Raw genomic sequence first — 7,931 nt, forward strand, 5'->3', positions numbered from 1 at the left:
GGCACGGGGGAGGCCCAAAGACTGGCGGCAGCCGCTTCGCTGAACGTCACCCGGCCGGCGACCGGGGCCGTCCCGGGGCCGTCCCGGGATGCCGGCTTCCGGCACGGGGTCCCGGCCGCGGCCGGAGCGGCTCGAAGCCCCGCGGTCCCGGCAGCAGCCGGAGCCGCTCGCCGTTCGGGCCTCCCGGCACCCTACGGATCCGGCGACTCGTTCGCCGGCGGCGGGGGGAGGCAGTGGAGGCGGTGCGGGGAGAAGCGGCAGCGGAGGCGGAGGGGGGGCGGGGGGGGACGATAGTGGCGGGGGGCGGGGGGTGCTCGAAGGCAGCCGGCAGCCGGTTCGGTGAACATTCGCCGGGGCGGGGGGGGCGACCTGTCCGTGCCCGGGGCAGCCCCGGGAAGCCGGCAGCCAGCACGGGGTCCCGGCAGCACCTGTTCCCTGCCCTGGGACTTGCCGTGCCCGGCGGCCGGTTGCCGGGTGGGGGGGAGCGATGAGAGGCGGGGCGCAGCGGCCGGGGCAGCGCCGGGCCGCAGCGGGGGGCTGGGCGGGTGGGGTAGGCGTCGAGCGGCAAGCCCTCGGCTGCAGCGAATGTTCGGCGGTGCGGGGCGGGGGGGGGACGGGACGACACGTTGGGGGCGCCGAGTCCGAGCCACCCCGGCCCCAGGGGCGGCCGGAGGGGGAGGCCGGTGCCTGGCCCTGGGAGCTGCTGGGCGCCGGATGGCCGAGGGTGCGTCAGAAGCCGCCCGAGCGGTCGAGCAGGTCCTCCAGAAAGGCCTAGGGTGGCTTCGAGGGCCCCGGGAGCAGTCGAGGGAGGCCTCCAGGCAGGTCTGGAGTGGATGGGAGGCCTTCCAAAGCAGACAAGGGAGGCTGCCAGCGGGGCCTAGGCTGGCACTGCAGCCTGTAAATGGTTGGGGGGGGGGCCTCTGGTGCGGCCTGGAGTCTCTGGGTGGCGTCCAGAGAGGTGCAAAAGATCCTCTGGTGCGGCCTGTGGTGGCGGAGAAGCCTGCAGAGCGTGCGGGGGAGGCTTCTGCTGCGGCCTGGGGTGGGTCGGAAGCCTGCAGAGCGTGCGGGAGAGGCTTCTGGTGCGGCCTGGGGTGGCTGAGAAGCCTGCAGAGCGTGCGGGGGAGGCTTCTGCTGCGGCCTGGGGTGGCTGAGAAGCCTGCAGAGCGTGCGGGGGAGGCTTCTGCTGCGGCCTGGGGTGGCTGAGAAGCCTGCAGAGCGTGCGGGGGAGGCTTCTGGTGCGGCCTGGGGTGGCTGAGAAGCCTGCAGAGCGTGCGGGGGAGGCTTCTGGTGCGGCCTGGGGTGGGACGGAAGCCTGCAGAGCGTGCGGGAGAGGCTTCTGGTGCGGCCTGGGGTGGGTCGGAAGCCTGCAGAGCGTGCGGGAGAGGCTTCTGGTGCGGCCTGGGGTGGGTCGGAAGCCTGCAGAGCGTGCGGGAGAGGCTTCTGGTGCGGCCTGGGGTGGCTGAGAAGCCTGAAGAGCGTGCGGGAGAGGCTTCTGGTGCGGCCTGGGGTGGCTGAGAAGCCTGCAGAGCGTGCGGGAGAGGCTTCTGGTGCGGCCTGGGGTGGCTGAGAAGCCTGCAGAGCGTGCGGGAGAGGCTTCTGCTGCGGCCTGGGGTGGCTGAGAAGCCTGCAGAGCGGGCGGGGGAGGCTTCTGTTGGGGCCTGGGGTGGGTCAGAAGCCTACAGAGCGTGCGGGGGAGGCTTCTGGTGCGGCCTGGGGTGGGTGGGAAGCCTGCAGAGCGTGCGGGGGAGGCTTCTGCTGCGGCCTGGGGTGGCTGAGAAGCCTGCAGAGCGTGCGGGAGAGGCTTCTGCTGAGGCCTGGGGTGGCTGAGAAGCCTGCAGAGCGTGCGGGAGAGGCTTCTGCTGCGGCCTGGGGTGGCTGAGAAGCCTGCAGAGCGTGCGGGAGAGGCTTCTGCTGCGGCCTGGGGTGGCTGAGAAGCCTGCAGGGCGTGCGGGAGAGGCTTCTGCTGCGGCCTGGGGTGGGTGGGAAGCCTGCAGAGCGTGCGGGGGAGGCTTCTGGTGCGGCCTGGGGTGGCTGAGAAGCCTGAAGAGCGTGCGGGAGAGGCTTCTGGTGCGGCCTGGGGTGGCTGAGAAGCCTGCAGAGCGTGCGGGGGAGGCTTCTGGTGCGGCCTGGGGTGGCTGAGAAGCCTGAAGAGCGTGCGGGAGAGGCTTCTGGTGCGGCCTGGGGTGGCTGAGAAGCCTGCAGAGCGTGCGGGGGAGGCTTCTGGTGCGGCCTGGGGTGGCTGAGAAGCCTGCAGAGCGTGCGGGAGAGGCTTCTGGTGCGGCCTGGGGTGGCTGAGAAGCCTGCAGAGCGTGCGGGAGAGGCTTCTGCTGCGGCCTGGGGTGGCTGAGAAGCCTGCAGAGCGTGCGGGAGAGGCTTCTGCTGCGGCCTGGGGTGGCTGAGAAGCCTGCAGAGCGTGCGGGAGTGGCTTCTGCTGCGGCCTGGGGTGGCTGAGAAGCCTGCAGAGCGTGCGGGAGAGGCTTCTGCTGCGGCCTGGGGTGGCTGAGAAGCCTGCAGGGCGTGCGGGGAGAGGCTTCTGCTGCGGCCTGGGGTGGGTGGGAAGCCTGCAGAGCGTGCGGGGGAGGCTTCTGGTGCGGCCTGGGGTGGCTGAGAAGCCTGAAGAGCGTGCGGGAGAGGCTTCTGGTGCGGCCTGGGGTGGCTGAGAAGCCTGCAGAGCGTGCGGGAGAGGCTTCTGGTGCGGCCTGGGGTGGCTGAGAAGCCTGCAGAGCGTGCGGGAGAGGCTTCTGGTGCGGCCTGGGGTGGCTGAGAAGCCTGCAGAGCGTGCGGGAGAGGCTTCTGCTGCGGCCTGGGGTGGCTGAGAAGCCTGCAGAGCGGGCGGGGGAGGCTTCTGTTGGGGCCTGGGGTGGGTCAGAAGCCTACAGAGCGTGCGGGGGAGGCTTCTGGTGCGGCCTGGGGTGGGTGGGAAGCCTGCAGAGCGTGCGGGGGAGGCTTCTGCTGCGGCCTGGGGTGGCTGAGAAGCCTGCAGAGCGTGCGGGAGAGGCTTCTGCTGCGGCCTGGGGTGGCTGAGAAGCCTGCAGAGCGTGCGGGAGAGGCTTCTGCTGCGGCCTGGGGTGGCTGAGAAGCCTGCAGAGCGTGCGGGAGAGGCTTCTGCTGCGGCCTGGGGTGGCTGAGAAGCCTGCAGGGCGTGCGGGAGAGGCTTCTGCTGCGGCCTGGGGTGGGTGGGAAGCCTGCAGAGCGTGCGGGGGAGGCTTCTGGTGCGGCCTGGGGTGGCTGAGAAGCCTGAAGAGCGTGCGGGAGAGGCTTCTGGTGCGGCCTGGGGTGGCTGAGAAGCCTGCAGAGCGTGCGGGGGAGGCTTCTGGTGCGGCCTGGGGTGGCTGAGAAGCCTGAAGAGCGTGCGGGAGAGGCTTCTGGTGCGGCCTGGGGTGGCTGAGAAGCCTGCAGAGCGTGCGGGGGAGGCTTCTGGTGCGGCCTGGGGTGGCTGAGAAGCCTGCAGAGCGTGCGGGAGAGGCTTCTGGTGCGGCCTGGGGTGGCTGAGAAGCCTGCAGAGCGTGCGGGAGAGGCTTCTGCTGCGGCCTGGGGTGGCTGAGAAGCCTGCAGAGCGTGCGGGAGAGGCTTCTGCTGCGGCCTGGGGTGGCTGAGAAGCCTGCAGAGCGTGCGGGGAGAGGCTTCTGGTGCGGCCTGGGGTGGCTGAGAAGCCTGCAGAGCGTGCGGGAGAGGCTTCTGTTGGGGCCTGGGGTGGGTCAGAAGCCTGCAGAGCGTGCGGGAGAGGCTTCTGTTGGGGCCTGGGGTGGCTGAGAAGCCTGCAGAGCGTGCGGGGGAGGCTTCTGCTGCGGCCTGGGGTGGCTGAGAAGCCTGCAGAGCGTGCGGGGGAGGCTTCTGCTGCGGCCTGGGGTGGCTGAGAAGCCTGCAGAGCGTGCGGGGGAGGCTTCTGGTGCGGCCTGGGGTGGCTGAGAAGCCTGCAGAGCGTGCGGGGGAGGCTTCTGGTGCGGCCTGGGGTGGGACGGAAGCCTGCAGAGCGTGCGGGAGAGGCTTCTGGTGCGGCCTGGGGTGGGTCGGAAGCCTGCAGAGCGTGCGGGAGAGGCTTCTGGTGCGGCCTGGGGTGGGTCGGAAGCCTGCAGAGCGTGCGGGAGAGGCTTCTGGTGCGGCCTGGGGTGGCTGAGAAGCCTGAAGAGCGTGCGGGAGAGGCTTCTGGTGCGGCCTGGGGTGGCTGAGAAGCCTGCAGAGCGTGCGGGAGAGGCTTCTGGTGCGGCCTGGGGTGGCTGAGAAGCCTGCAGAGCGTGCGGGAGAGGCTTCTGCTGCGGCCTGGGGTGGCTGAGAAGCCTGCAGAGCGGGCGGGGGAGGCTTCTGTTGGGGCCTGGGGTGGGTCAGAAGCCTACAGAGCGTGCGGGGGAGGCTTCTGGTGCGGCCTGGGGTGGGTGGGAAGCCTGCAGAGCGTGCGGGGGAGGCTTCTGCTGCGGCCTGGGGTGGCTGAGAAGCCTGCAGAGCGTGCGGGGGAGGCTTCTGCTGCGGCCTGGGGTGGCTGAGAAGCCTGCAGAGCGTGCGGGGGAGGCTTCTGGTGCGGCCTGGGGTGGGACGGAAGCCTGCAGAGCGTGCGGGAGAGGCTTCTGTTGGGGCCTGGGGTGGCTGAGAAGCCTGCAGAGCGTGCGGGAGAGGCTTCTGCTGCGGCCTGGGGTGGCTGAGAAGCCTGCAGAGCGTGCGGGAGAGGCTTCTGCTGCGGCCTGGGGTGGCTGAGAAGCCTGCAGAGCGTGCGGGAGAGGCTTCTGGTGCGGCCTGGGGTGGCTGAGAAGCCTGCAGAGCGTGCGGGAGAGGCTTCTGCTGCGGCCTGGGGTGGCTGAGAAGCCTGCAGAGCGTGCGGGAGAGGCTTCTGCTGCGGCCTGGGGTGGCTGAGAAGCCTGCAGAGCGTGCGGGAGAGGCTTCTGCTGCGGCCTGGGGTGGCTGAGAAGCCTGCAGGGCGTGCGGGAGAGGCTTCTGCTGCGGCCTGGGGTGGGTGGGAAGCCTGCAGAGCGTGCGGGGGAGGCTTCTGGTGCGGCCTGGGGTGGCTGAGAAGCCTGCAGAGCGTGCGGGGGAGGCTTCTGGTGCGGCCTGGGGTGGCTGAGAAGCCTGAAGAGCGTGCGGGAGAGGCTTCTGGTGCGGCCTGGGGTGGCTGAGAAGCCTGCAGAGCGTGCGGGGGAGGCTTCTGGTGCGGCCTGGGGTGGCTGAGAAGCCTGAAGAGCGTGCGGGAGAGGCTTCTGGTGCGGCCTGGGGTGGCTGAGAAGCCTGCAGAGCGTGCGGGGGAGGCTTCTGGTGCGGCCTGGGGTGGCTGAGAAGCCTGCAGAGCGTGCGGGAGAGGCTTCTGGTGCGGCCTGGGGTGGCTGAGAAGCCTGCAGAGCGTGCGGGAGAGGCTTCTGCTGCGGCCTGGGGTGGCTGAGAAGCCTGCAGAGCGTGCGGGAGAGGCTTCTGCTGCGGCCTGGGGTGGGTCGGAAGCCTGCAGAGCGTGCGGGAGAGGCTTCTGCTGCAGCCTGGGGTGGGTCGGAAGCCTGCAGAGCTTGCGGGGGAGGCTTCTGGTGCGGCCTGGGGTGGGTCGGAAGCCTGCAGAGCATGCGGGGGAGGCTTCTGCTGCGGCCTGGGGTCTCTGGGTGGCCTCTAGAGAGGTGCAAAAGACCCTCTGGGTTGGGCTGGGGTGGCTCTTGGACCCCTGCCACACAGTGGAGAGAGGCCTCCGGCCCGCCACCTGTGTCCCTGTGTGCCTGAGTGCCTGTGTCCCTGTGTCCCTGTGTCCCTGTGTCCCTGTGTCCCTGAGTGCCTGAGTGCCTGAGTGCCTGTGTCCCTGTGTCCTTGTGTCCCTGTGTCCCTGTGTGCCTGAGTGCCTGTGTCCCTGTGTCCCTGTCTGTGTACCTGTGTGCGAGAGTGTCCGGCACGCCACCCAGCGGCGGCGGGCAAGCAGGTAGGCGGGTGGGCGGGCCGGCGAGGGCCAGTGTGAGTTTGGGGGGTGGGAGGGGAGGCGGCAGCTGGAAGCGTCAGAGGAGGGGGCGTGGCTCCGGCTGGCCCCGGGAGCAGGTTCCCGGGACCGGGACCGGCTGGACCCGGCGGGTGGTTGATCCCGGGGCGGGGGGCAGAGGCGGCGGGAAGCGGCAGCTGCGTGTGCGGCGGGGGGGTGGAGGGCGAACCGCGGCGGGAAGCGGATGCTTCAGAGCAGGTTACGGGGGCGGGGACGGACGACACCACCTGTCCCCGCCCCGGGACGGGCTGGACCCGGCGCCCTGGACCCGGCGCCGTGTACCCGCCGCCGCCCCCCGCCGCCGCCCCCCTCCGCCACCCCGGGACCCCGACGTTTTTTTGGCGCCCGCGCCTTTTTTTGCTCCCCGCCTGCCCGCGCTGCCCCGGGCCCTCCCCCGGGGCGGGGCGGGAGGGAGGGACGGACGGACGGGTAGCCGGGGATCTCCGAGCGCGCGCCACCAGACCGAGGCGGGTCCCGGCGGCGGCGGCGGCGGCGGCGGCGGCAGCAAGCGACGGCGGGGGGGGCAGGCTAGGGAGAGAGGGGGGAGCGGCATGCGGTAGGGCTGGGGGGTTTGTTTCGGGGGGGGAGGGGTGGGGGGGGGGTGGCAGCGGTCAGCGAGAGCGGGGAGAGGGGGAGCGGCATGCGGTAGGGCTGGGGTGTTTTTGGGGTGGGGGCGTTGGGGGGATTAGCGGGCGGGCGGGCAGCCGAGCCAAGCGGCAAGCCGGGGGGCGGGCGAGGGCGGCTTTAGGGCCGGAGGAGCGGAGCGCAACCTCCCCCGTGCAGGCTCCAGCGTGGAGAGCAGCAAGTTTTTGGGGACGGGGGACGACGGACGGGAGGGGCAGCGGCGAGAGGCTAGCTGCGGCAAGGGGCACCGGCACGGCCGCCCTAACAGCGCCGCCTCGGTCGCAGGGGTTAGAGAGCAGCCGGGCAGCCCGGGAGGGAAGCGGCAGCCCGCGAAGGGGGGAAGGGGGGGCTCCGCGCAAACCGCTAACGGGAGCCGGGGGGTGTGGGGAGCTGGGGGTGGCAGCAGCGGCAAGAGGCAACGTCGGGAGGGGGGGCTCCGCGCAAACCGGTAACGGGGGCCGGGGGGTGTGGGGGGGGCGGTGGCGGCCGCGGCAAGAGGCAACGGCAGGCGGGGGGGCTCCGCGCAAACCGGCAGCGGGGGGGGGGGGGCGGGGGTAGCGGCAAGAGGCAACGGCGGGAAGGGGGGGCTCCGCGCAAACCGCTAACGGGAGCCGGGGGGTGTGGGGAGCTGGGGGTGGCAGCAGCGGCAAGAGGCAACGTCGGGAGGGGGGGCTCCGCGCAAACCGGTAACGGGGGCCCGGGGGTGTGGAGGGGGCGGTGGTGGCCGCGGCGAGAGGCAACGGCAGGCGGGGGCGCTCCGCGCAAACCGGCAGCGGGGGGGGGGCGGGGGGTAACGGCAAGAGGCAACGGCGGGAAGGGGGCCTCCGCGCAAACCGGCAGCGGGGGGGGGGGCGGGGGGTAGCGGCAAGAGGCAACGGCGGGAAGGGGGGGCTCCGCGCAAACCGGCAGCGGGGGGGGGGCGGGGGGTAGCGGCAAGAGGCAACGGCGGGAAGGGGGGGCTCCGCGCAAACCGGCAGCGGGGGGGGGGGCGGGGGTAGCGGCAAGAGGCAACGGCGGGAAGGGGGGGCTCCGCGCAAACCGGCAGCGGGGGGGGGGCGGGGGTAGCGGCAAGAGGCAACGGCGGGAAGGGGGAGCTCCGCGCAAACCGGCAGCGGGGGGGGGGCGGGGGTAGCGGCAAGAGGCAACGTCGGGAGGGGGGGCTCCGCGCAAACCGGCAGCGGGGGGGGGGCGGGGGGTAGCGGCAAGAGGCAACGTCGGGAGGGGGGGCGCCGCGCAAACCGGCAACGGGGGCGGGGGGGGGAGGCGGTCAGGGGCGGGGGGAGATTTCTAGAGATGCCGGCAGACCTTCTCCCCGGAGAACAGCGCTGTTGAAGAAAAGACTGCTTCAGAACACAACCTTTAATGAAAGACG

This window comes from Melanerpes formicivorus, unplaced genomic scaffold (assembly GCF_026170545.1).
Source record: "Melanerpes formicivorus ecotype bairdi unplaced genomic scaffold, bMelFor1.0.p_v2 SCAF_196, whole genome shotgun sequence".
Classification (NCBI taxonomy): Eukaryota; Metazoa; Chordata; class Aves; order Piciformes; family Picidae; genus Melanerpes; species Melanerpes formicivorus.